At 47.2% G+C, this 26,315-nt stretch overlaps 1 long non-coding RNA gene across 1 annotated transcript; it reads left to right on the top strand.

Annotated features, from left to right (window-relative positions):
* Nucleotides 1-2,658: 2,658 nt before the first annotated feature.
* On the top strand, nucleotides 2,659-25,781 carry LOC125438608. Its single transcript, XR_007245351.1, has 3 exons — nucleotides 2,659-2,671; nucleotides 18,198-18,200; nucleotides 25,623-25,781. It is a non-coding gene; the product is annotated as an uncharacterized LOC125438608 (long non-coding RNA).
* The last annotated feature ends 534 nt before the right edge of the window (nucleotides 25,782-26,315 follow it).

The raw sequence follows: 26,315 nt of genomic DNA, 5'->3' as shown, positions 1-26,315 counted from the left end.
TAACGGGCAGCCATGCGAAGGGAGAAACGGAGAAAAAAGTAACCCAGTATGTATGATCTCAGTTGTAATGGTGGCGTGCGGAAAACGGCAGAGCTCCTTCCCAAGATGCCTTTTCTCCATCCTCAGGACATCTTAATTGTGCAGCGCAGAATGGGCCAATTTTCTCAGATTTTTTTAAGTCACTTATTTTAAGAGAACAGCTCATAGTTCAGGGCATAGTTCAGGCCAGAGACAAATGTGGGAAGAACAAAAGAAGGTTCTGAGTAACGGCTGTCTCTTTAATTATATTACGCTATAAAGAGACTCAGGGAAGAATTAAAGAGGGCCGGGATAGCAGGATGGAAGTGACTCAGTTGTAAAGATTTGCCAACCAAAGCCAAGCCAAGATACAGTCACATGTGACCCCATATAGCCGACATCTGCTGAGTCAGACCACTAGGCCATCTGGCTTACCAGCATTGCCTATGCCGTGGTGGCGAACCTTTGGCACTCCAGATGTTATGGACTACAATTCCCATCAGCCCCTGCTAGCATGGCCAATTGGAGATTCTAGTTGATTGGACCCGGGGAGTTTCAGGCCTTTTCCACACATGCCATTTATGACGTTTCCGTCCCACACAATAATAAAACATTCCGCATTTAGAAATTTTTTTAAAAAGTTTCTTCCATGGAGTTCTGCACTGTTTTTCCCACTTTGGTTTTGGAAACGCTTTCAACTGACTTTTTCTCCATTGTTTCTGAAAACACTTTGACAGCAGTATGGTCCATTCCGCACAGCTGAAATGTGGCATCTTGAGGAAAAAAAGCATCCTAGGAAGGCACTTCGCACAGCCTTTTCCCCAACATGTCCATAGGATGTCATTTCTGCTCAAGACGCACCTTTCCCCCTAAGCCGCCTGCAAGTCATCTCCTACCTGGCTGGGCAGACTGCAGGGCTCAGGGCAGACTGCAGGGCTCAGGAGGCGTCTTATGTTTCCCACCCAATTGTTTTGCTATCTGGTCAATTTCACCCTAAGCTTGTGCATGACATTTTGTGAGCAGCTGAAGGGATTCTCACTGCCACCACTTGCTGAAGGTTGCCTCAGGATGTTTGCTCTGCAGGCTTCGATCCTGGATGCCTTTTCAGCCCCCAAACTACATAGGCCCCTTCCGCACTGTAGGATTCGGCCTTAGATCGACTTGGATCCAACCTGGGTACTCCGCACAGCCATAGCGTCGGACTTGTGTCTGACTCGACTAACCCCCCTCTCGCCATTAAATTTTCGAGCTCGACTGGGAAGTCGAGTCGACTGGCGAATTCGGGTTGCACTCAAGCCGAAGCCGGCGGAGTGCGGAATCTCCCTCGCCTCGACTCTGCCAGCCAGCCCAATCACAGCGCAGTATTTCGCCCATCTCGCGCAGAGCGGGAGACTCGTAAAGCGGCTGGCCCGGCGAGAAAGCGCCTTAAAAAAACCCCCAGTAACAGCAGAGTTGAAGCTCAGGTAACTCAGCAGCCAACCAATCGGGGCCTTGGCCTTGGCGCAGGGAGGTGGTCCCGCCCTCCTGAACTCGGCTCCAGAGACATGCAGGTCAGCTGCTGTCGCCGGAGAGCGGAGGGAAGTCGGCGAGCTCAGATGTAGCAGTTTTCCGCGAACCGCGAGTCAAACCTGTGGAGTAGCATGCTTATTATTGTGTCTTGGAGAGGGCCATAGTTGAGCTCAGCTGGTCCTGTTGATTCTGGCAATAAATAGTTTTCATATTTTTAAAATTGATTTTCGAAGAGCTGTCTTTGTAACTAGGAAGACACACATCAGAGAATCTTAGTGACTTGGAAGATGAGTCTACCACCCATTGAAAAGCATTGGGTTAACCAGCCCTCTTCAAACTGACTTAGTTTTTCTGTGCAGCAAGAAATAGCTGAAAGTCGATCCAGGGAGGGCAGGTCAACCAAATGCTTTTCAATAGGTAGCAGACCTGACTTCTGAGCAGCTAAGGTTCTCTTATGTGTGTCTGCGTAGCTATGAAGATAGCTCCTCAAGCAGGTGTAGTGTAGTGGTTAAGAGCAGGTGGATTCTAATCTGGAGAACCGGGTTTGATTCCCCACTCCTCCACCTGAGTGGCAGAGACTTGTCTGGTGAACCAGATGTTTCTGCACTCCTACATTCCTGCTGGGTGACTTGGAGCTAGTCACAGTTCTTCAAAACTCACTCAGCCCCACCTGCCTCACAAGGTGTCTGTTGTGAGGAGAAGAAGGGGAAAGAGCTTGTAAGCCACTTTGAGTCTCCTTAAAGGAGAGAAAGGTGGGATATAAATCCAAACTCCTCCTCCTCATCTTCTTCTTCAAAAATAAATACACAAATAATAGGAGAATTATACATTTCTGGAATCAGCAGGACCAGCTGAGTAAAACTATATACTTTTTTGGGCTGAAAAGGCATCCAGAAATTCGGAGCCTGCGGAGCAAACATCTTGGGGCCACCTTCAGCAAATGACAGCCGGGGGAATCCTTTGAACTGCACACAAAACGTTGGCGCGAGCTGGGGGCGAAACTGACCAGAGATCAAAACAGTCGAGCGGGGAACAGCCTCTTTCCCCCTCTAATGCCTCTGCTGTCTGGAAAGAACCCACCAGAACCCACCTCATTTTATGATGGCTCCCAGATGTCTTATTTTGGGTGTGTGGAGTGAAAAGAGTCAGTTGCCTCTTTTTAAGACATCCCTCTTCTTTTGGTGCTGTGTTGGATGGACCTATATTTTTTTGAAATGTTTCCAAGCTGGCTTCCTGGGCAGTGAGGTCATAGCTGAAATGTTTTCTCTTCCCTGCCAAAAAATCTGGCCATTTTCAACGTCCCCTTGTCATCGGTCAAGATCCCCCTCAGCATCTGGTCCTGCCATTTTTTCATGTCCCTCAGCTTACTCCTTCTGCTCTCACCTCTTAATTTTCATTATTTTGTATGGGGTTTTTTTTTGTTTGCTGCTTAGGGTGGATCAACAAAGCAGCAGAAGAAGAAGAGTTTGGATTTATACCTTGCTTTTCTTAGCTGTGAGGAGTCCCAAAGCAGCTTACACACTTCCCCTCCTCCTCTCCACAACGGAAACCTTGTGAGGTAGGTGGGGCTGAGGGAGTTCTGAGAGAACTGTGACAGGTCAAAGTCACCCAGCAGGTTTCATGTGTAGGAGCAGGGAAACAAACACGGTTCACCAGACAAGAGTCTTCCGCTTGTGCGGAGGAGCGGGGAATCACAGATTTGGAATCCAAATCTTCCTGGTCCAAGTTTCACCCTACATAGAGGACACACTTCTGTCACGGAAGATGCTATCGCTACAGTAAAGGGAAGTCACATATAACTGAGAAAAGCATCTTTGCCTTTTGATCTCCTGGAGGGTGGACAGGAACTATGCAGAGGTGCTAGGACGAAACTTCAAAGGCCTAAGTTACCTCATGGCCTGAACAGAGTTTTCCTGAGAAGGGGAAAACAAAGGTTTTTGGAATTCCATCTTGAAACGTGGTCAGGGAAGCATCTCTGGGCCATGGGTTCCCGGAATGGGGACAAAGAACCAAAATGAATGTAACCAGCTGAGCAACCACTGTGCGTTTAAGTTTCATTTCTTTGATTTCTGTTTTTCAATAAAAATCGTTGAGACCTCAGCTGGTTGGAGTTATTGGAGAAAAGAACCCAGGTTTTACTGAAACAAGCGTGGTTCTCCCAGGCTTGCTTTCATGATAACTTCCATGACACTCAGCAGAGGGCAACCACGAGGAGCCGACTGGCCATCAGCATCATCTCCCAGACCACAGGTGTCAAACTCATGCCCCTCCGGATGTTATGGACTACAGTTCCCATCATCCCCTGCCAGCATCATGCTGGCAGGGGATTATGGGAACTGTAGTTCATAACATCCGGAGGGGCGTGAGTTTGACAGCTGTGTCCCAGATCATCTCTTGCTTGCCATTGGTCAAACTCAGTTTTCACCTTTGGACTCGTCCAGGACTTAGTCCACATAGATCAAATCTGATTGTGTGTTCCTGCACTGCAGGCAGTGGTGGGATCCAAACATTTTAGTAACAGGTTCCCATAGTGGTGGGATTCAAACAGTAGCATAGTGCCAATGGGGCTGGGTGGGGCATGATGGGGGCGTGGCCGGGCATTCTGGGGGCGGGGCATTAATAATTTCTCTGTTACTGTAAAAAACTCTTACTGTAAAAAAAAAGTTCCTAATTTCCAGCTGGTATCTTTCTGTCCATAATTTAAACTCATTATAGCAAGTCCTATCGTCTACTGCCAACAGAAACAACTACTTCTCCTCTAATTGACTGCCTGTCAAATACTTAATACTTTCAAATACTTAATTTTGTTTCTAGAAATCAAAAGAAGGATACTTTCCTTAAACAAGGAACTTCACCATATTTCTAAAACATGTTTTTAAAACAGCCCGACAGGGAGAATTATCCCATTTTCTACCTTCGCTAACCAGCCACATAGGAAACAACAGGACTTGATGATTTTTGGACCTAGTGGAATTTCTAACGGAAAAGCGGACCCAATTAGTAACCCCCTCTCGGCACACACAAATAATTAGTAACCCCCTCTCGGGAACTGGTGAGAACCTGCTGGATCCCACCTCTGACTGCAGGGGGTTGGACTGGATAGCCTTTGGGGTTTCTTCCAACTCTTTAATTCTATGAAATCAGTCTTCTTGGGGAGAAGAAGAAGGGCAAGCAAGAGTTAACCGTGTGTTGTTCCCAAGGAGGAAATTGCTTGCAATCACAAGAGGCGCATTAGAGAGAATGAGAAAAGACTCCTAAAGGGCCCACTTCAGGGTTGATAATGGACATTCGAAGTCTTCGATAGCCAGTTTTTCTACCACTGAATTCAATGTTTATTTCCAACAAGTGGCTGGGTGTGGGAAGGGAGGGGAAAGATAGCGGGGAGGAAGGAACGGAAAGGAAGGACATGCATTGAATAATTGTGCAACCTTCAAGAAAAGCCATAAATTACCCAGCTCTATCTGTCACTATAATTTCCAGGCAACGTCCTAATGAATCTTTCTAAACAATAGCGTGAGGACAGGTTGGAAAATGTATTGGACTTTATAAGCACTTGGGTTAGCGGAGTGGGAGCGTTAATAATAACCACTAGGCATCTAGAGTCTAAACGGTGCCAACCAAGGGGGAAGAAATGCCTAATTTGGTTTAAAAAACCCAAAAAAACCCCCACCTGTTTCAGTTAGCAACAGCTGGATGAAGAAGAAGAAGAAGAAGAAGAAGAAGAAGAAGAAGAAGAAGAAGAAGAAGAAGAAGAAGAAGAAGAAGAAGAAGAAGAAAGAGAGAAGAAGGGAGGAGAAGAAGAAAGAGGAGGGAGGAGGAGGAGGAGGGAGGAGGGAGGGAGGGAGGAGGAGTTTGGATTTATATCCCCCCTTTCTCTCCTGTAGGAGACTCAAAGGGGCTGACAATCTCCTTGCCCTTCCCCCCTCACAACAAACACCCTGTGAGGTAGGTGGGGCTGAGAGAGCTCCAAGAAGCTGTGACTAGCCCAAGGACACCCAGCTGGCATGTGTGGGAGTGCACAGGCTAATCTGAATTCCCCAGAGAAGCCTCCACAGCTCAGGCGGCAGAGCGGGGAATCAAACCCGGTTCCTCCAGATTAGATACACGAGCTCTTAACCTCTTACGCCACTGCTCCTCCCTCCTGCAAGAAGTGAAGAACGAGGAAGGGTTGGATAAATGAACACGCAATGGAAAGAACGGGAACTTTCAGAATTTTCTAGGACTGCACTTCTGGGTTGAGAAATCCACAGAGATGGGGAGGAGCCTGTGGAAGGCGGGGTTTGGGATGGGGAGGAGCATCACTGGGGCAAAGTACCATAGAGTCCAATCTGGGTCTGGCAACTCCCCCTTCCCATCCCCCTGCTGTGGCAGGGAGGACCTGGCCACCGTAGCCAGGAGGGAACATCGGGAGAAGGCCTTGGCCTCTCTGCTGTTTTGCTGGCCCTCCAGAGGAACTGGTTGGCCACTGTATGTGAAAGAGTACTGAACTAGACCGACACCGGTCTTATCCGGTTCTGAAAGCCAGCATGGTGAAGTGGTTCATAGCAGGTGGACGCTAATCTGGAGAACCAGGTTTGATTCCCCACTCCTCCACATGAGTGATGGACTCTTATCTGGTGACCTGGATTTGTTTCCCTGCTCCTCCACATGATGCCTGCTGGGTGACCTTGGCACAGTCACAGTTCTCTCTGAACTCTCAGCCCCACCTGTCTCACAAGTTGTCTGTTGTGGGGAGAGGGAGAAAGGAGTTTTTAAGCCGCCTTGAATCTTCTTAGAGAGGAAGGCGGTGTATAAAACTTCCTCCGCCTCCTCCTCCTCCTCCTCTTCTTCTCATTTGGCTATGTGAGACAGCCTTCCTCAAGCATCAGCTATAGGCAGAGGTGGGATCCAGCAGGTTCTCACAGGTTCCCAAGAGTAGGTTACTAATTATTTGTGTGTGCCGAGAGGGGGTTACTAATGGGTGATTTTACCATGTGATTTTTGCCTTAGTTACGCCCCTCCTCTGCTCCTCAGCAGTAGCACGCAGAACTTGAAGCAGTCTAGCAGGATGTGCACCGGCGTGCGTGGCAACCTGCGCCTGCGTGCATTTGTTTCCCGCCCAAGGACCGGCACAGTGGCTGCGTCCTTGTCACAGCCCCACCCAGGAATGCCCCACCCAGGAATGCCCGGCCACGCCCCTGTCATGCCCCGCCCAGTCCCATTGGCGCTACGCCACAGTTTGAATCCCACCACCATGGGAACCTGTTACTAAAATTTTTGGATCCCACCACTGGCTATAGGGCTGCTAAAGTTACCAAATTGTCTACTATTTAGTCATAGACCATCTCTGACTTGTTGGTGGGAAGGGGTGAGAAAAAAGAGCCGAATTGTTTTTATCGCTGGAGAACCGTCAGCTAATTCCTTAGCTGGAGGACTGGGTATCATCCATCCAGAGTAGATAACTCACTGGAAAAGATAATAATGCTAGAAAAGTCGAAGGAAGTAGGGAAAGAGATGAATTGGCAATATAAAGGAAGCCACAATCTTTGGTCTGGAAGACCTCAGTTGCCCTGTAAATGATAAGACTTTTTGGAGGTCATTAATTCATAGAGTTGCCCTAAATACAAAGCAACTTGAAAGTACACAATATACATCCTTCTTGAAGGGCAAATGCTTTGCATCAGTTTCATTGAGAAGGGTAGGAGAAATAATTATTTGGAGGGAGTTGAGCCATGGGGGGTGGGGAGGCTCTACTACCTCCCAGAAGAATAGGAAAGAGCTAATTTCCGGTTATGAGTAAAATAGAATGACCTTGCATCTGTCGTGAGCATATGCGTGAGCATGTATCGGTGACCACTACGGCATGATCACAAGGCAGCCTATGTCTATATATATATGTCAGGAACATTTACAAATCCTGAAAGTCTGACTTATGCCAACAAGATAAAGGATTTATTTGGAAGGAAATTCATCCATCATTCATTATTATCCGGTTATAAATAAAATTGCCCGAGCCCCCAATCCCGGAGCAGAGAGGAGACCACGTGACCCCCTGTGACGAATCGCAAACTGTGACTATAAGGAATAGATTAGTGGACCTTGTGAATAAGCCATTGGATGGAACGCATTTGCATAAGACAGTCGGAGAATAAATACATATTTTTATTAGCATTTGCATAAGGATTCGTTTCTGGTAAACCGGCACCCTCGGGGCCTCGGTACGGCAAAGGGAAAGTGCCTTTTGATGGGGTTGTTTCAGCGAGCCATGATCTAAGAGGGGGAAAAGGGGGGAAAAGAGGACTTTAATAGAATGGAGATGAAGGGAAGGAGCAAATGAATACAGAGTTTACTCAAAGCTACCGGGGGCAGGGGGAGATAAGAGGAAAACAACTGAACAGGAGGATGAGTTAGTGTTAATAAAAAGGTTAGAGGGAATAGAAGGGCTTTTATAGCCATCAAGGGGGTGAGAACGGCTACGAAGGAAACAGGGCATTAACAAATAGGCCACGGTCTGAGCAAATGAATAGTTCAAAAAACGGCTGTCGCGGAATTGCTTTGCTTTCCTTTTTTAATTGCTCTTTAGGAAGATAACGGAAGAAAAGAGGCAGCGGACAATTAAGAAGTAATGAAGACCTTGTAAATACACTTACTGATTTAAAAAAAAAAGCACATCAGGGGAACGCTTGACACAGCAAACATATACAAATTGGCGCCTGGTCTTGGCAGAATGCACCCAGAATTGTTAAAGGGAGTGACTTAAGAGAACTGCGGAAAAGGCCTCTGTTTTGCATCTGGCTAAGCGTGGCTCTGAGGAGAGCTGGCTTTGCCAGCTGCAGCGGCTGCAAGGAACGTGTTTGGCTGAGTTTCAGACTCTCACATGGTCCCCACGAATTAACCTGGCTTCTCTTAGACGCGGCATCATCTAGGGCTCGAACTCCTACATGGCCCTAGGCAGAAAACACACATCATTAGGTACTTGAGTTTGCTTGACAAATATGGAGAGGGAACTGACCCATAGTCAATCGTTTCTGCTGCGGCTGTGGCTATCGGGGCCATAAAGTTTCCAAATCTGCTGGAACATTCTGGGACATTTGGGGGTCTAACCTGGAGAGGACAGAGTTTCAAAAGGGGGAAGACAATGGGGAATAACAGTACAATGGGGAATAACGTTACAAAATCTATAGTTGCCAATTGGCCATGCTGGCGGGGGCTGATGGGAATTGTAGTCCATGAACATCTGGAGTGCCATAGGTTTGCCACCACTGTCCTAGAGCGTTGTTGATGCAGCAATACAACTCCTGGCTGATCGCCTGGAAGTGACATTGCTGCATCAGTGATACTCCCCTTCTGAGGATTAGAGGCCAGCGTAGCAGACAGAACCATTCTGAGTGTGCTGCCCAAGCTCCTTCCAATATTGCAGGACAACATCTGATATTTTCCAATTAGAACTTTAACCAAAAAAGCAAAACAGTGTATTTGTTTTTAAACTGATGCAGAACAGATGCAGACCCTTAGAACAAAGACAGCTGTGAATCACCCACCGGCTGCGGCTGCCTCTGGGGGTGGGATGGGTGGAGCCAAGGTGACCGCTTCCGCTTAACTGAGGGCGGAAGCGAAGCCCGGGCCATGTTGGGCAAGGGCTGACGTCACCAGGAGGGGAGGGCGGATTGACCCTTTAAAGGGGAAAGCCCTCTTTTGTTCTGGCCATGTGCTTCGGCCAGCCGGCGATTTGCCCACCCACCTCTCCCTGGGTTTATTCGGTTGTTGCATGTTTCTGTCATAGCCGTTCGGCGGTGGCGCATGGGTAATGATCTGGAAGTGCCGATGGCGGCAAGAGGCAACCGCCCTGCCGAACTGGCAAATGGGGATCACCTCTTGCCAGGAGCATCCGCCCGGCAGAGCCCTTCAGCGGAGCGAAGTCCAACACAGGGCATCCGCCCGTTGGAGCTTCACTATGAAGCAGACAGGCGAGATCAAGACCCATGCTACACCTCACGCTTCTGTTTTGGTTGGCAAATAAAATGGCTATGGCCAAAATGTTTATCCCAGCAAAGAGTCCAGTGTGGTTATTGGAGAGGATTCACGCAGGTGGTTCCCACCCTCAGAAGGCAAAGGGATTCTGCAAACCATGAGCAGAGAAAAGCTTTCAATAATGTGTGTGGTGGGAAATTACAGAACAGCCACTGATTTGCAGATGGGCTTTGGGCTACCAAGAGAACAGCAGGGAGTTCCATCTACTTGTGCTTCAGGGCCTCTTGGCCAACGCGTGTGGAACGGAGCGGTTTTTCATAGGTGCTCAAAATGAGTCCTGCTAAATAGGACCAATAGGGATTGGTCCTAGGGATTAGGGATTCCCAAATCCCCACATAGCTCACAAAGCACCTGTTGTATGTATGGAGTGGGCTGGGGTGAGGGGAAATGACTGTAAGCCACTTTGAGACCCCTCATGTAGAGAAAAGCAGGATATGAAAACCAATTCTTCTTTCCCAACGCAGAGTAGGCAACTCTAACTCTAGCCCTTTTCATTGTGCACATTCAGTACAAGGCAGGAAGCGTCTTCATGTCTGGGGGGCTCACACCTTCCATTGGACACCAGTACCCACAAGCACAAGGACTTTTCAAGAGGTCCTTGATCAGGAAACAGGCTGGGTCGTCCCCGAGCTTCAAGGAGAGACTCTGCCCCAAAATGAGAACTTCAGCTGTTACGATTTAGATCTGAATTTCTTCTTGATTGTGCCAGCGCTGACAAATGAAATTCCCAGGGGTGTTTAATTAAGAAAATGGCCAGGACCAAAGTTCAGGGGGGGTGGGGGGCTGAGCAGACAGCGTGACCTCCTGGAACAAGAGCTAATCTGAAATTTCAATGACTGGTAATTTAAAGCGATGAAGCCTTCTCCGATTTTTGCAGACTTCACGAGTGGAATCCTCGGGGGCATTTAATTAGGAGGAAAAAAACGGCCAGAGAAAACAGCCGAGTGGCCGAACCGGATGACTGAACCGAACGTGTTTTGAAATACAAATTCGGCTGGGTTTGATACGATCACGTCACATGATGTCATGCGCCAATTTGGGAGGAAACGAATTGCGGTGGAGAAGACAAAACAAAAGCAAAGTCAGGTGCCAGTGTGTGTGTGTGTGTGTGTGTGTGTGTGAAGGTGGGGGGGGGGGACTTGAACCCCAACATTGTCAAAGCTTTCCAAAAAGAAATGTGATTGTTTCATTCCATTATGTTTCCGCCCCCGAATGAAATAGCTCAAAGTTCAAGGGTTGTCAGCGAATTACTTTTTTTTGCCAATTGGCCATCCTTCACCTCGGAACAAGGAGAAGGGGAGATCATAAAGGGAGAGTGATTTTGAAAATTAATAGCCTGTAAATTAGATTCAGAGTACTTAGGGGGAAAAAAACATGCGTACGCACAATGACCCAAGATTGTGAAAGGGAAATCTCGCAGCATCAAGGGTCTTTACAGACAGCGGAATTGTAAGCCAAAAAAAGAAGAAGGATACATTCTGAGCAACCCACACAAAGCCAATGTAATTGCAGTTTTGTGCAATATCACACACTCGCCGGAGGAAGGAAATGGACAGATTAAAGATTGCTTGATTTTCGAAAGAAGAATTTGCATCAGCGTTTTTCAAAGCCTTCCTTTGGAAAGTTAATTGGCTTGGATGTGACATCGTCACCCGGGCTGAGTTGAGGATGGTGGAGAAACGGCAAGATCATTGTAATGAGATAATGGGGAAACGGAGGCGACGGGCCTGGTGACTTTTTTAGGAGGGGAGGGACCGCTATCTGGTCCAATTTTATGCAGCGGACATATTAACTATTAAAGCAGGGGACAAATGCCACGTCATCATCATTTTCCGAAGAAGCACAGTGTCATTGATCCACCTGAAAACAAGGCTTTTTTGACAATAACTTGCCATGGACAAGTTTGGAACACGGAGGGGTTTGAATCACAAGTTCCCAGAAGATGCAGAAGGCCATTTGGAAAGATTTTGACCTTTTACCAGACCTAAATGGTAAACGGTCTGTAATCTATGCCCTATGAGGAGAGACTTGTCAGGAGTGCTTTGATTGTGTGTGTGACCGCACTTGGAGTCCTGTGTTCAGTTCTGGTCGCCACATCTCAAAAAGGATATCAAAGAGATAGAAAAAGTGCAGAGAAGGGCAACGAGGATGATTGAGGGACTGGAGCACCTTCCTTATGAGGAGAGGCTGCAGCGTTTGGGACTCTTTAGTTTGGAGAGGAGACGTCTGAGGGGGGATATGATTGAAGTCTATAACATTATGCATGGGGTAGAAAATGTTGACAGACAGAAATTTTTCTCTTTCTTACAATACTAGAACCAGGGGGCATTCATTGAAAATGCTGGGGGGAAGAATTAGGACTAATAAAAGGATACACTTTTTCACACAACGTGTGATTGGTGTTTGGAATATGCTGCCACAGGAGGTGGTGATGGCCACTAACCTGGATAGCTTTAAAAAGGGCTTGGACAGATTTATGGAGGAGAAGTCGATCTATGGCTACCAATCTTGATCCTCTTTGATCTGAGATTGCAAATGCCTTAGCAGACCAGGTGCTCAGGAGCAGCAGCAGCAGAAGGCCATTGCTTTCACATCCTGCACGTGATTTCCCAAAGGCACATGGTGGGCCACTGCAAGTAGCAGAGTGCTGGACTAGATGGACTCTGGTCTGATCCAGCAGGCTAGTTCTTATGCTCTTACTTAGGGAGCTGGGTATGTTTTGTTTGGTGAAGAGAAGGTTAAGAGGTGACATGATAGCCATGTTTAGATATTTGGTTGGTGAGGGAGCAAGGTTGTTTTCTGCTGCTCCAGAGACTAGGACCACAAGTAATGGGTTCAAGGGGAGGGAAAATAGATTCCAACTAAACATTAGGAAAAGCTTCCTGACAGGAAGGGCTGTTTGACAGTGGAATGCACTACCTCGGAGTGTGGTGGAGTCTCCTTCTTTGGAGGTTTTTAAAGAGAGGCTGGATGGCCATCTGTCTAGAGTGCTTTGATTGTGTGTTCCTGCATTGCAGGGGGTTGGACTGGATGGCCACTGGGGTATCTTCCAACTCTATGATTCTATGATTTAAAAAAACATATGAATTATTTTCGTCCCATGATTTGTTCGTATCTTCAAGCAATGGATCACTGGGCAGTATGGGATGTTGCCTAAAAGGGAAGGAGGCAGAAGAATGCATGATTTGTGCTTCACGGAGGGCCCAAAACAAATATGCCCTCAGGCTCATTCCGCACATGCAGAATAATGCACTTTCAACCCGCTTTCAGTGCTCTTTGAAGCTGTGTGGAATAGCAAAATCCACTTGCAAACAGTTGTGAAAGTGGTTTGAAAATGCATTATTTTGCGTGTGCGGAAGGGGCCTCGGTTTCATAGAAGGGAGTTGGTCAAACTGTTTCCTTATTGAGAGATTTTCTCACTCTTTATTTCTGGAATTAAGTTCTGGATTATTAGGCTTTGCGGGGAGAGAAGTACAGGCAATATGAAAACTGCTCCTCCATTAGCTTGATTTTATGATGTTTAATGCACCCTTAAGAGCCGGTATGGTAGTTAAAGGTCAGACTAGGATCTGGGAAACTCAGGTTTGAATTTCCATTCTGCCATGGGAACTTGCTGGGTGACTTTGGGCCAGCCACACACAGTAATTTAGAGCTTTGTATATGATATGAGCTTAAATTGAACTCAACACCTGATGGGCAGTTCATGGAGTGGGCTGCAAAATGAAGGGCAACGTTGCATGCCTTAGGCCTCACAGCCATGCTGACATCTCGTGATGCTGCGAGACGTCCCTGTGACTTAAGGTGACCAGATTTTCACCTTTTTAAACCGGGACCTGTGCGCGCACACACGCGTGCACTGCCTTCTGGGACGCTCCCCTGTTTCCCGCCCTGTGACAGGGCGGGAAAAGGGGAGCGCCCCAGAAGGCAGTGCAGCAGCCTTCCAAAAATCGGGACAGTTAAAAAAACCCCGAGGGACGTGGGACAAATTAGTTTAAGGCGGGACTGTCCTGCCAAAAGCGGAACGTCTGGTCACCTTGGTATTAGTTAATTGCTTGTAGGTATATTTTAGATGTTATGATGGTGTTTTTATTGTAACAAATGCATTTTTTATTGCATAACTCACCCTGGGATGTATTTGAAGGGCGGGATAGAAATCTACTAAATAAATAAATAGCATGCCACCTCTCCTGGTATTCTTTCCTGAATCTTCCATGCTCTTCTGGCTAAAGAGTTTCTTGCGAGAACTAGGCCAGAAGCCTGATTCAATTCTCAGGTTCATTATGAATGTTTATTAATTAGTATAAAATGTTTTTATACAGATTGGCTTTGCAACAGCTGTGTATAGGGACAGATAAGCATAATTACTATATTTCGTGAATTCAGTGACAATAGGTCTAATTAGGTAAGTCACGAAGCACAAACTTTTCTGTGGGGGCGAGGGGCGAGGGTAGAAACTCTTATTTTACTGCTTTGTTAAGAATGTAAAAACCCATGGTACAAAAGATCATTAGGAACCCTAAAAGGAAGGGGAAAGAGACGGCAGCATCAACATTGGCTTATTAGAGAACAATTTAAATAAGCAAGCACAGATATCAATACAAAGCAATTTGCAGTTAAAACGTTGAAAACACTCGGCAGCCACAAGCATTGATTAGTATTATTTGGGATGTTAGTTTAAGAAATGTTAACGAGAAAAGGAAAACTTTTAAAATAAGAGAATTAGAGTTGCTGTGGATTTCGTGGCGAACGTGTTCAGCCAGTGAACACCCTGTTTCCAACAGCCAGGGTTACCCATGAGCCAAGCCTTAGATCTTCTAATCTTCTGTCCATCTCAAGCACTGTTTTGGCTTTGCCCCTCTGCAGTAGATGCGCCGGTGGAGTTTCGGCTGCGTATTCTTTTTTGGAAGCGATGGCAGCTGAGCTTTCTCTCAGGGTCACGGATAGTTCGAGGAGATAATTAATAATGTTAATTCAAGAGAAATCCTTCAGCCTATTAATAGCTTTGGAGGACCTAGGCCCCTTCCGCGCATGCAGAATAATGCATTTTCAATCTACTTTCAATGCACTTTGCAGCTGGACAGTGGTGGGATCCAAAATTTTTAGTAACAGGTTTCCATGGTGGTGGGATTCAAACTGTGGTGTAGAGCCAATGGGGCTGGGTGGGGCACGACAGGGATGTGGCTGGGCATTCCGGGGGCGGGGCATTCCTGGGCGGGGCTGTGGCAAGGGCGCAGCCACTGCGCTGGTACTTGGGTGGGAAATGAATGCACGCAGGCGCAGGCTGCCACGCACGCCGGTGCACCTCCTGCTAGACTGCTTCAAGTTCTGCACGCTACTGCTGAGAGGAGGGGCCTAACTAAGGCAAAAATCACGTGGCAAAATCACCATTAGGAACCCCCTCTCAGCACACACAAATAATTAGTAACCTACTCTCGGGAACCTGGGAGAACTTGCTGGATCCCACCTCTGCAGCTGGATTTTACTGTGTGGAATAGCAAAATCTGCTTTCAAGCCATTGTGAAAGTGGATTGAAAGTGCATTATTCTGCATGTGTGGAAGGGGCCCTAGTGACTGGTGATGAATTTTACATCTTGTGTACAATTAAGCAAAGGATGCATCATCACAAAAGGCAATTCCTGTCCCCGCATACTCCAAAAACCTGCTATTCAAATGCACTTGGCCGCCCAAACCCCTACAGGTCAGGCGCTAATTATTTAAAAACTCTAATACTCCTTGGGGAGCAGAGAGCTTTTATGCAAGCTAGGTTAAATTCTTTCCCTTCGTCGATAACCCCCTGAAGATTCCAGCATATCCCACTTCGAGGCCGATTATACACCTGCGATGATGATGTACCAGACACAATAGCTCATATTCTCCTGAACTGTCCTCTACATAATGGACCTCGCCTCCAGCTGTTTAGACCTTCAACAGATACCAGCACATCTGGAGCTGAAAGAGAAATCAGCCAGTACCTTTGAGCAGATCGGGATGTGAAAGTCACTGCCTCGCTTGCTACCTTTTTAGCCGCTGCCCTGAACAAGAGAACGCGCAAGGCACATGCCGGCTAGAAATCATCAACCGGCAGGTTGATATACTATAATTACTTAGCTTTCAGTATATTAATTTTAATACCGCTATGGACATTTTTGATGGCTTCCCCAGTTATAATTCTCTTACAGTTGTTTCGATCACAGACCACATTGCTTTTTTTTCTTTTTAATGCCATTAAAGGTCTTTGAATTGAATTAATGACGTCTTGGGGAACCATCACTTCTATAAGAGTGAGTGAAAATATGCCACGTCTGAGTCGATAGGCTGCTTTGACAATTTCAGCCACAGCCAAGTTGGCTGTTCCAGGCCACCACCAGCCGCCCTGGGCTCTGATAACTTTAAATGGCTGGCAGAGATGCTAGAAAATGCTGTCAAGTTGCGATTACTGATGAGGACTCTGTAGGGTTTTCAAGGTATGAGACATACAGAGGTGGTTTGCCGTGGCCTTTCTCTGCATAGAGATTTTAGCCTTCCTTCTCCCTTCTAAAAGCTTACCGGGCCAGCTCTGCTTAGCTTCAAAGATCTTTCAAGCTCAGGCTTGCTTGGGCTGTCCAGAACTGGGCCAGTCCTTCCCACAATAGGACTACAATAGTGTGACCAGACGTCCCGCTTTTGGTGGGACAGTCCCGCTTTTAAGCAATTTGTCCCGTGTCCCGCAGGGTTTTTTAAATCTTCCGATTTTTGGAAGGCTACTGCACTGTCACAGGGCGGGAAACAGGGGGCGCCCCAGAAGGCAGCAGTTTTGTTTTGTCCTGCTTTTAGGCCAGGTCCAGAAAATCAAAGGGCAAGGGGTTTTTTTCCTACCACCACAACCAATTTGCTCTAGCTATATACGGTAGGGCAGGAGTTCCTGACATGGTACCCATGGCATCTTTTACAATGCCTGCCAAGCATTTTTTAAAAAAAATTAGGAGGGGTTGGGTCTAGCAAAGTTTCTGATTGGCCATTGGAGATTTGATTGGTTGTGCAGGTTTAAAAACAAAGCATTGCTTTGGCAGCAGCTGCCACCACAGCCACTGCCTGGCTAAAGATAAGCTTTATTTATTTATGTTAAAATAATAGGCTCGTTTCAAAACAACCCCCCCTGACATTTTGTGGCATTCTGCGGCAACCATTTTATGTCAGGTTCACCTCTTGTAGCAGCCATTTTGTGGTTGCACCTACCACTCTGCACCAGAATTCCAAAGGTGTCCACAGGTTCAGACAGATTGGGGTCTTTGCGCTACAGCTGAGGAGAACTTCTTGACTCTGCTCATAGAACATTCCAGAATGATGGGTATTAAAGCTGCTAGGTCCAGGTAGGGGAATACCTGGAGATTTTGGGGGTGGAGCCTGAGGAGGGTGGGGTTTGGGGGAGCAGAGGGATGTCAATGGGGTATAATGCCATAGAGTCCACAATCCAAAGCGGCCATTTTCACCAGGTGAACTACACTCTTTCCGGCCCCCACCTGGACATTGGTGACTCTAATGGGTAGCTCCATGGTAGACCTTCTCAGCAATAAATACATGTACAAACAACTCCGATGGTTTCTATTCCCAAGCTCTCCTTGGTCAATTCCGCACTTGCGTTATCGACCTAAGTTTGAGCTGCGTTCGACCTAAGTGCTCCGCACAACCACTGGGATCGACGTGGTTTTGTACCAGCTTCGCCCCGTGTAATGGTCAAATTTCTGACTCCAGTTGGGAACTACTACTTTTTCAGGGAACCACGCTCGAACTCACCTCGATTCCAGTAAAGTGCGGAATCTCTGGTGCCAGGAGTCCCCCATTCAGCCAATCACAGCTAAGTGTTTCGGGCATGCGTACAGCTGGCCAATCAAAAAACGCCACCTTCGTCCCTCCATTCCTGTGGCAGTTTTTTAATAACGTGTGTGGGGATAGACGGAACATGGCCATAGAACAGTAGACAATCGGAACGGAGCGGCGAAGAGGCACAGGATGATTCCGCCCTCTGAGCTGGGATCAAGCTGGTTGCAGTGGGGAACAACAATGGCTTCGACCTAGGTTAGTATTCTTCTCAGGGAACTGGGTCGAACCTATTTTACTCATGTGTGGAATCGCCCCTTGTGAACTAGATTTTTCAAAATATATATTAGGTAAACAAAGAGTTGTTTTTATACCCTACTTTTCTCAACCGAAAGGATTCTAAAAGCGGCTTACAATTGCCTTCTCCTCCCCACCTACCTTGTGAGGTAGGTGGAGCTGAGAGAGTTCTGAGAGAATTGTGACTGGCCCATGGTCACCAAGCAGGCGTCATGAGGAGAAGCAGGGAAACAAATCTGGTTCTCCAGATTAGGAAATCAGACCCCGTTCTCCAAATTAAGATTTAGCAATTCCACACACTGAAACCGGCGAACCCCTGTGGGCCATGACAATAAGAGGCGGGTGACTGGGCCAGCTAAGCAGTTCGGAACGAAATGGAATGAAACTGTTTTTTCTCCGTGTTAACTGAAAAACATCCTCATTTCTACTCGAATTGGGTTTAACAATAGGAGGATTGTTAGCTCTGCTATTTGAAGTTCACAGTTTAGCAGTTAACAGAGAAAACAGTTTCAACTCCCTGCAGCTCAGCTTGCCAGGAAAATCAAAAAAAAGAAAAAGAAAAAAAGAAAGTCAGGCCAAGCGAACACAACACAAATCCATCTGTACGAAACTGAACCTTGCTCTGGCGAATTGTGCAGGCGTCTCCAGCTAGACCAGCAGTGGACAATGTTCTGTAGCTCGCACATTAATATGCGCTGGCCAAAAAAAAAAGGAAAACGTGCTTAAGTAATATCATTTACAGAAACCGAAGGCAGATTTTTTTCCCCTTAAAAAAAGCACAAGTTAACCACAAACGGCTTTGCACAAATCCTGTATTATAGCAGGTGATGGCTTTTTACTATGCATACGGTCTCTAACGTGTCTAGTTTGTGCATAACCTGTAGTTTTTCCGTTTTGTGAAGACGTTAATTTGGTGTTTGGGTGCAATCAATTTAGAACCCAATGCAACTAACCCTCCAGACACACATTTTTAAAAATGTAAAGCGCAGCCATGGGGGTGGATACCAATTGGCCATGCTGGCAGGGGCTGGTGGGAATTGTAGTCCATGAACATCTGGAGAGCTGCAGGTTGCAGACCCCTGCTCCAGGGCAACGATTTTGTCCAGGTGAATTGACCTCTGTAGTCTAGGTGTAATTCCCAGAGTTTTCCATTCTCTATCTGGAGATTGGCAACCGTAACTAATAATGGTATTCAAAGGGTTACTGCCTCTGAACCAGAGGTGGGATCCAACCAGTTCTCACCACTTCTCTAGAAGTAGTTACTAATTTTTTCTGAGTGCCGAGAAGGGGTTACTAAAGCAACCTCCCTGCCCAATAGGGACTGGAGGTGCGTGTGTGCGGCGGCGCCCCTGTTTGAACCCCACGACCATCGGAACCTGTTATTAAAATTTTTGGATCCCACCACTGCTCTGAACATAGAAGGTCCATTTAGTCATCATAGTGGATGGATATGATAACTGAAGGGCTTATCCACCATGAACATATCTAATCTCGTTTTAAAGCCAGCTAAACTGGTGGCCATAATCATATCCCTCACCAGCAAATTCCGGAAGCCAATCACAATTTATTACCAGTCATGCACCAGTAAGTTACACTTTCTGATTTCTGTAGAGGGAGCTGCATTAAAAAAATCAAAGCAAGGCCAGCGAGGTTGGGGGGGTGTTGTTGCTGGTGAATTGGCAACACTGAAAAGGGAGGGAAGGAGGGAGGGAAGAAAAGGAGGAGGAGGAGGAGTTTGGATTTATATCCACTTTCTTTCCTGTAAGGAGACTCAAGGTGGCTTACAAGCTCCTTTCCCTTCCTCTCCCCGACCCTTGTGAGGCAGGTAGGGCTGAGAGAGTTCCAAAGAACTGTGACTAGCCCAAGGTCACCCAGCAGGCCTCACACGCTGAATAGATAACTAGGCTTACCCCTGACACTTCTGGTCTCACGGGAAATGGGATGTTTCCGTTGTCCTGTGGGGGCAGGAGGCTCCGAAGGTGGCTTTATCTCTGTCTGTCACCGACCTTGGGCGCCTTGGCTCCGAAATAACTCTTTCTCACATTCTTTGGGAAAATGGGAGAGGGGACTAACTTCTGAATAAAGGGGGATAGCAAAAGCCGGGTTCACCAGAACGGGCTTTATCAAGCTGGGTGCTTCGTTGCCTACCAATAAAGGCTGCTGATTAACAATACAGAGTTTGTTAATTGATTCAAGGTCCGGGACCTAACATTGCCATGCAGTCCCTATTTGGAGAGGTTTCTGAGGCCTCCCCAGCACAAACGTCTCCCATAGTTTCCTCTGTGATCGAGGAAATAAGAACATACATAAGAACATAAGAACAAGCCTGCTGGATCAGACCAGAGTCCATCTAGTCCAGCTCTCTGCTACTCGCAGTGGCCCACCAGGTGCCTTTGGGAGCTCACATGCAGGAGGTGAAAGCAATGGCCTTCTGCTGCTGCTGCTCCCTGGAGCACCTTGGCTATTTCTGCTAAGGCATTTGCAATCTGAGATCAAGGAGGATCAAGATTGGTAGCCATAGATCGACTTCTCCTCCATAAAATCTGTCCAAGAAGCCCTTTTTTTAAAGCTATCCCAGGTTAGTGTGGCCATCACCACCTCCTGTGGGCAGCATTATTATTCCAAACACCAATCACCACGCTAAGTGAAGAAGTGTTTCCTTTTATTGAGATCCTGAGAATTCTTCCCCCAGCATTTTCAATGGATGCCCCTGGTTCTAGTATTGTGAGAAAGAGAGAAAAATTTCTCTCTGTCAACATTTTCTACCCCATGGCATAATTGTATAGACTTCAACTCATATCTCCCCTCAGGCACGCCCTCTCCAAAAAAAACTAAAAGAGTCCCAAACGCTGCAGCCTCTCCTCATAGGGAAGGTGCTCCAGTCCCTCAATCATCCTCGTTGCTCTTCTCTGCACTTTTTCTATCTCTTCGATATCCTTTTTGAGATGTGGCGATCAGAACTGGACACAGTACTCCAAGTGCGGTCGCACCACGGCTTTATATAAGGGCATGACAATCCTTGCAGTTTTATTATCAACTCCTTTCCTAATTATCCCCAGCATAGAGTTTGCCTTTTTCACAGCTGCCATGCGTTGAGTTGACATTCCCATGGAACTCTCAACTAAGACGCCCAAATCCCTTTCCTGGTCTGTGACTGATAGCACTGACCCCTGTAGCGTGTATGTGAAGTTTGGATGTTTTGCCCCTATGTGCATCACTTTGCATTTTGCTACATTGAAATATTTGGATCTGGACCTTCTCAGATCACAACACATGTCTTCAGCCTGTATCCCCTGCTGGTTCCCTTCCGCAGAGTCGCAACGGCTGGCCCGATTAATGTCCCATGTAGCCGACGGGCAGGCCGGCTCTGGCAGAGTCCGAATGGTATAACATCTGCAGCAAACCTTCCAAGCGCGGGTAATGCTTTGTTCAGACGCTCCAGCACCTTTCGGGGAAAGTGCAAACAGATTTGTTTAGCGCACAGAGAAACAGCCTCAGATTAAACAATAAACAGGGGAGGAGGGAAAATGAAAACAAAAGCCGATCGCCCCGGCCGAGGGGGGGGGGTGTTATTTGGGAGACTTGTCAAAGCTTTCACTCCCAGGGCGCCTCTGTTTCTCGTCGCCGTGATGGGAGCTGACGTTGTGTGAACCTTGCCGAACAAACCCAAATTATTTTAATTTCTAAATCCAAACAGTCCCAATTATATCATTTCCCTTGTGTGGAGTGGAAGGAGTCAGGTAATCCCCCCCTCCCCTCTGTTCTTTTTGATGGGGGTCGGCATCTCTAAAGGCTGCAAGGAAAGTGGGGGAGGGCGGCGTTGGAAAGTCCAGAAAGCCCATGTCGGATTTGCTGTGGGATTAGAACATAACCGAACACTCAGCACAAAGCTTCGCGTTCGGAGCAAATTCGCTCAGTCGCGCAGACCGGAATGGAAACGCTCTGTTCGATTGGCCGACACGTCATTCAGGCTTTGCAGAGGTGTCGTTTTGTTTTATTTGCCTTGACAATTTGCTGGATCCTAGCTGGCAAGTTAGGAACCGATATAGGCATAGCTTTGAAACAGGAAGGTGAGTCACCTTCCTAAGTTATGCGCGGTGGCTTGCGCGCTCAGACTTCGAAACGGGACACATTTCTGCCCCAGAGGGAAATGTGCCAGCGTTTATTCCGAGCATGGAAACCGAGACATCTTGGCAGTCAAGTGATGTCATATCTGGGTTAGTCTTTCGGGGCTGGGCTCGTTTTTGTTGTTTAGGAAAATCAACATTGATCGTTTGACCCACTTCCAGTCCCTAAATCACAGCTGCTTTTGAAAGCCATGCCTTTTAACTTCCCAAACCAACCTTTGCCCATGCCATGCAAAATGGGGCCAATGTTTGATGTTTCACTGTATATTTTACTTTTGCGTGGGCCGAGCCAACAGGACATGCACGTTTTTGTGTCTCAATGTGCCTCCCGTTCTGGAGTAATTTTCAGGGGTCGTGATGAATATATTTGTGTTGTCTCTTTGCTATTCCTTTCACAATGTTTTATTCTTCCTTCCTTTTGCCTTCTATATCCTAGAATCATAGAGCTGGAAGGGGCCATCCAGGCCATTTATTACAACCCCCTGCTAAATGCAGGATCACCCTAGAGCCAGAGGTGGGATCCAGCAGGTTCTCACAGGTTCCCGAGAGTAGGTTACTAATTATTTGTGTGTGCCGAGAAGGGGTTACTAATTGGTGATTTTGCCACGTGATTTTTGCCTTCGTTACGCCCCTCCTCTCAGCAGTAGCGCGCAGAACTTGAAGCAGTCTAGCAGGAGGTGCACCGGCGTGCGTGGCAGCCTGCGCCTGCGTGCATTCGTTTCCCGCCCAAGGACCGGTGCAGCGGCTGCGTCCTTGCCACAGCCCCGCCCAGGAATGCCCCACCCCCAAAATGCCCAGCCACGCCCCCGTCATGCCCCGCCCAGCCCCGTTGGCGCTACGCCACAGTTTAAATCCCACCACCATGGGAACCTGTTACTAAAATTTTTGGATCCCACCACTGCCTAGAGCACCTCAGACAAGTGTTTGGCAGCTACTGCTTGAAGACCCCCAATGAGGGGGAGCTCACCACCTTCTTAGGCATCTGATGCCACTGTTGCACAACTTCTACTGTATTAAAAAAATCATAATATGCAGTTGGAACCTTTCTGCCTATATTTTAAGCCCATTATTATGAGTCCTCTCCTCTGCTGCCTACGGGAGCAGCTCCCTGCCCTCATCTGAGTGGCAGCCCCTCAAATACTTCAAGAGAGTAAACCTGTCCCCACTTAACCGCTCCCCTTCTCCATAGTGAACCTTTCCAAGTCCCTCGGCCTTTCCTCCTGGGGCTTGGTCTCCAGTCCCTGATCGTCCTCATCGCTCCTCTCTGCGCCCCTCGCTGTTTTCTCCACCACTTGATGAAGGAAGTTGTCCCAGATCAGAAACTTGTGTGACTGTGGACATTTTGCAGGTTTTGACTCCCAGCCCACATCAGGGAACTTGAAGTCACACATCACGAAACCGCCTCCTCACTTCCATCTGGCTCACCAGCATTTAAGCCGGTGAGTGTGAGCAGTCCATATGGTTTTAGCCATGATGCATAATGCTGACATGACAACCTAGAGAAATTGGTGTCTTTAAGGGCGCAGTTGGCATGTTAGGATCTCTGCAGGGCTCCTCAGCTGTCCCCCTTCCTGTCTCAGTCACACCTGGCCACAGTAACACGTGCCACCATCACCTCTAGGTTGGACTACTGCAACTCACTCTATGCGTCCTGATTGGATTGGAGACTCCAAGTCACTCGCAAGGGCGGGTAGTTTCACCACTCGCCCCCCCAATTCCCCACCGCTCCAGATTGCCCGCACGTTTTTTGAAAAGGTCTACTTTCTTCCAGATTCTAAAATAACACATGCTGGGGTGGGGGGGGGGGAGCACCAGAAATGGGATGAATGTGCGTTTGGCGCTGGTGAAGTGGGGAGTTCTGCAGGAAACCTGGATATTTGGAGTGATGAGCACGCATCTAATTGTGAGTCTCAAACAATTGACAAATATCAGCCCCTTCTTTGAAAGCCTGCTGCCTGAAAGAGATAGGAACTGGGCAGAACTATTCATGGGTGGTAGCGTAGCCGCTAGCAGGCTGAGTTGGGAATTATGATTCCCTCATTCAAATCTTGTCTCTCAATCATTAAGTGGCCTCACTTGTACATTCCTGCCTCAACACCACCAGTGGAAGAACATCTAACATCTAACCCTTGATGGCCCTTGGGGTCTCTTCCAACTCTATGATTCTATGAAAAATGGAGAGAAAAGGATGACATCGCTAAATGGCGGCCTGGAATCGTTTGGAAAGGGTGATCGTAGGTGTGTTTTACAAAACATTTTGGAGGATTTGTGCAGAAAGATAGTACCCTTCCAAGCCCTGTCATCTTTAACTTCCTTTCGCAAGTTAGCAATGACTCACGGCCTATGAAACTTTTGGAGCTCTGAGGTGTGATGAAACACATAGAAATTGGGGGGGGGGGATTAAAGGAAACTTTACACCATGCAATGAATATGATCATTTGCAACATATGTCAGACACAGCCACGCCGCACATCCCCTCATGAATCAGGAAGTGTACTGTTTTGATCAGGGTCAGTTCAACGGGGAACAAAGGGACCGTGAACAGCATCAAATGCAGATGTAAATTTAGTTAGAACAGCGTGCAGAAGGTTTCCACTCAATTGACAAAACTATACAGGTCTCGAAAGAATTTTACGAGACTTTGCTCAGCATCCTCCCACATCCATTTTATTGAAGGTAAAGCCAGCAAAATGTTTTAGGTTTTAGGTCATAGAAGTTGTTTATCCTTTTTTGTTCACTGGACACTGTATGTTGGTATTAGCGATTGTAACAGATCCTTTAGCTGGGCTTTTATTTCAAGTGTCTGTACCAACCTTCCTGGACCATGTATTGATTTCTTAATATTTTCTATTAGAAACAAACGAACAAAATGCAGATGTTTGCAGATGTGAGTCTCAGTCATTTGCTCAGCAGCAGCATGAGGGCCAATTTTCAGCCAGACGAGAGCAACGACGATGGTGAGGGTCTGGAGGCCAAGTCCTAGAAGAAGAAGAAGAAGAAGAAGAAGAAGAAGAAGAAGAAGAAGAAGAAGAAGAAGAAGAAGAAGAAGAAGAAGAAGAGGAGGAGGAGGAGGAGGAGGAGGAGGAGGAGGAGGAGGAGGAGGAGGAGGAGGAGGAGTTTGGGTTAAGTCAGAGCTTGGGCATCGTGGCCCTTTCTTGCAAGTCCAGGGTCATGCCGATCACCACTTTGGCATCAGGAAGGAATTTTCCTCCAGGCCAGTTGGCCAAAGATCCTGGAGGGTGTTTTGTCATCATTTGGGCATGGAGCTGGAATCACTGGGTATGTGTATGGAGTGGGAGGCAGGGAAGTAGCTGCGAATTTCCTGTATTGTGCAGAGAGTTGGACTATGACATTTTCCCCATGGACAAAGTATCCTGGGGTAAGGAGGTGAAACATCCCGGTTCAGGCATGGTCCCGCATGGCTTCCGGGCCTAACTCGGGGCCGCCCTGCAAGATTTCCCTTATCCGATTAAATTGATGGTTCTTTTGAAAAAGCCCGTGCCGCTCTCGCTCCCATGCAAACACCGTAGGAGAGGGGCTGGTTTGTTTTTCCGGCTTCGCCGCCTGCTCTCCCCGCCCCTTAGCGGCAGCCAATCAGAATTTCAGAAAAACGGAATCCATGTAAACGACGTAAATGTTCCTATGGAAAAGGAAAATAAACGGGGGGCTCGTGCATAATTCACTGGAGTTCTTCCTCCCTACCTGAACACGCTGACAGGCAGCTGCGTGAAGAGAGAAACCAGGATAAAAACACCCTAGGATATATGATCCCGGGTCTACCCCAGGATATTTTGTCCATGGGGAAAACACCTATATGACCCTGGAGCCCCTTCCAACTCCATAATTGCTGTATTAAAATTACAGAACATAAGATATCATGAAGATATGGACAGTATATGAAAAATGGATCGAAGAAGCCAGATTTAACAAAGAGCCATGGAGTGAGAGAATAAGAAGAATGAATCTCCTACTGCTTGCATGAAATAACCAATAGAAAGAAGGGGGGAGAAAATGGAAAAAATGTATAGATGGAATAAAGATATTAAATGTAACAAATGTACAAATACTCTATACAATAAAAAATATAAAAAAATTACAGAACATATGATGCATCCCTACTTCTTTCTTTCTTTCTTTCTTTCTTTCTTTCTTTCTTTCTTTCTTTCTTGTTTCCCCCCTCCTTTGCTCTCTAAAGGATAATGGCAGGGTGGTTTGAGCTCCCCCCACCCAGGTCAGTTTGAGATGCAGATGTGGGGTCATGGCCCACCAGCTGAAGGTACGTTCTAAGACACGCAACACTTCCATCATGTGATGATGTAGCCATACAGCCCTCTGAACGTGATTGGCTAATGCATTCCAGTACTCCCTTCTTGAATGCATACCAGTCCTCTGAAGTCCCCCTCCCCTTTTTCAGGATTCCGCCCAGACGGAGAATGATTGGCACCCCAGCAATTAAGAAGCGTGCGCAAGAAGTAGATGGAATGCGTACAGCTCAGTTCCCCACTCTGGCATCTTTCCCTCCTGAGGGTCTTGCAGTTAAAACCAGCCTGTCCACTT

The sequence above is a fragment of the Sphaerodactylus townsendi genome, linkage group LG08 (assembly GCF_021028975.2).
Source record: "Sphaerodactylus townsendi isolate TG3544 linkage group LG08, MPM_Stown_v2.3, whole genome shotgun sequence".
NCBI classification, from domain to species: Eukaryota; Metazoa; Chordata; class Lepidosauria; order Squamata; family Sphaerodactylidae; genus Sphaerodactylus; species Sphaerodactylus townsendi.
Note: the sequence above shows the minus strand (reverse complement) of the source record. Positions and strands in the feature narration are given on the sequence as shown.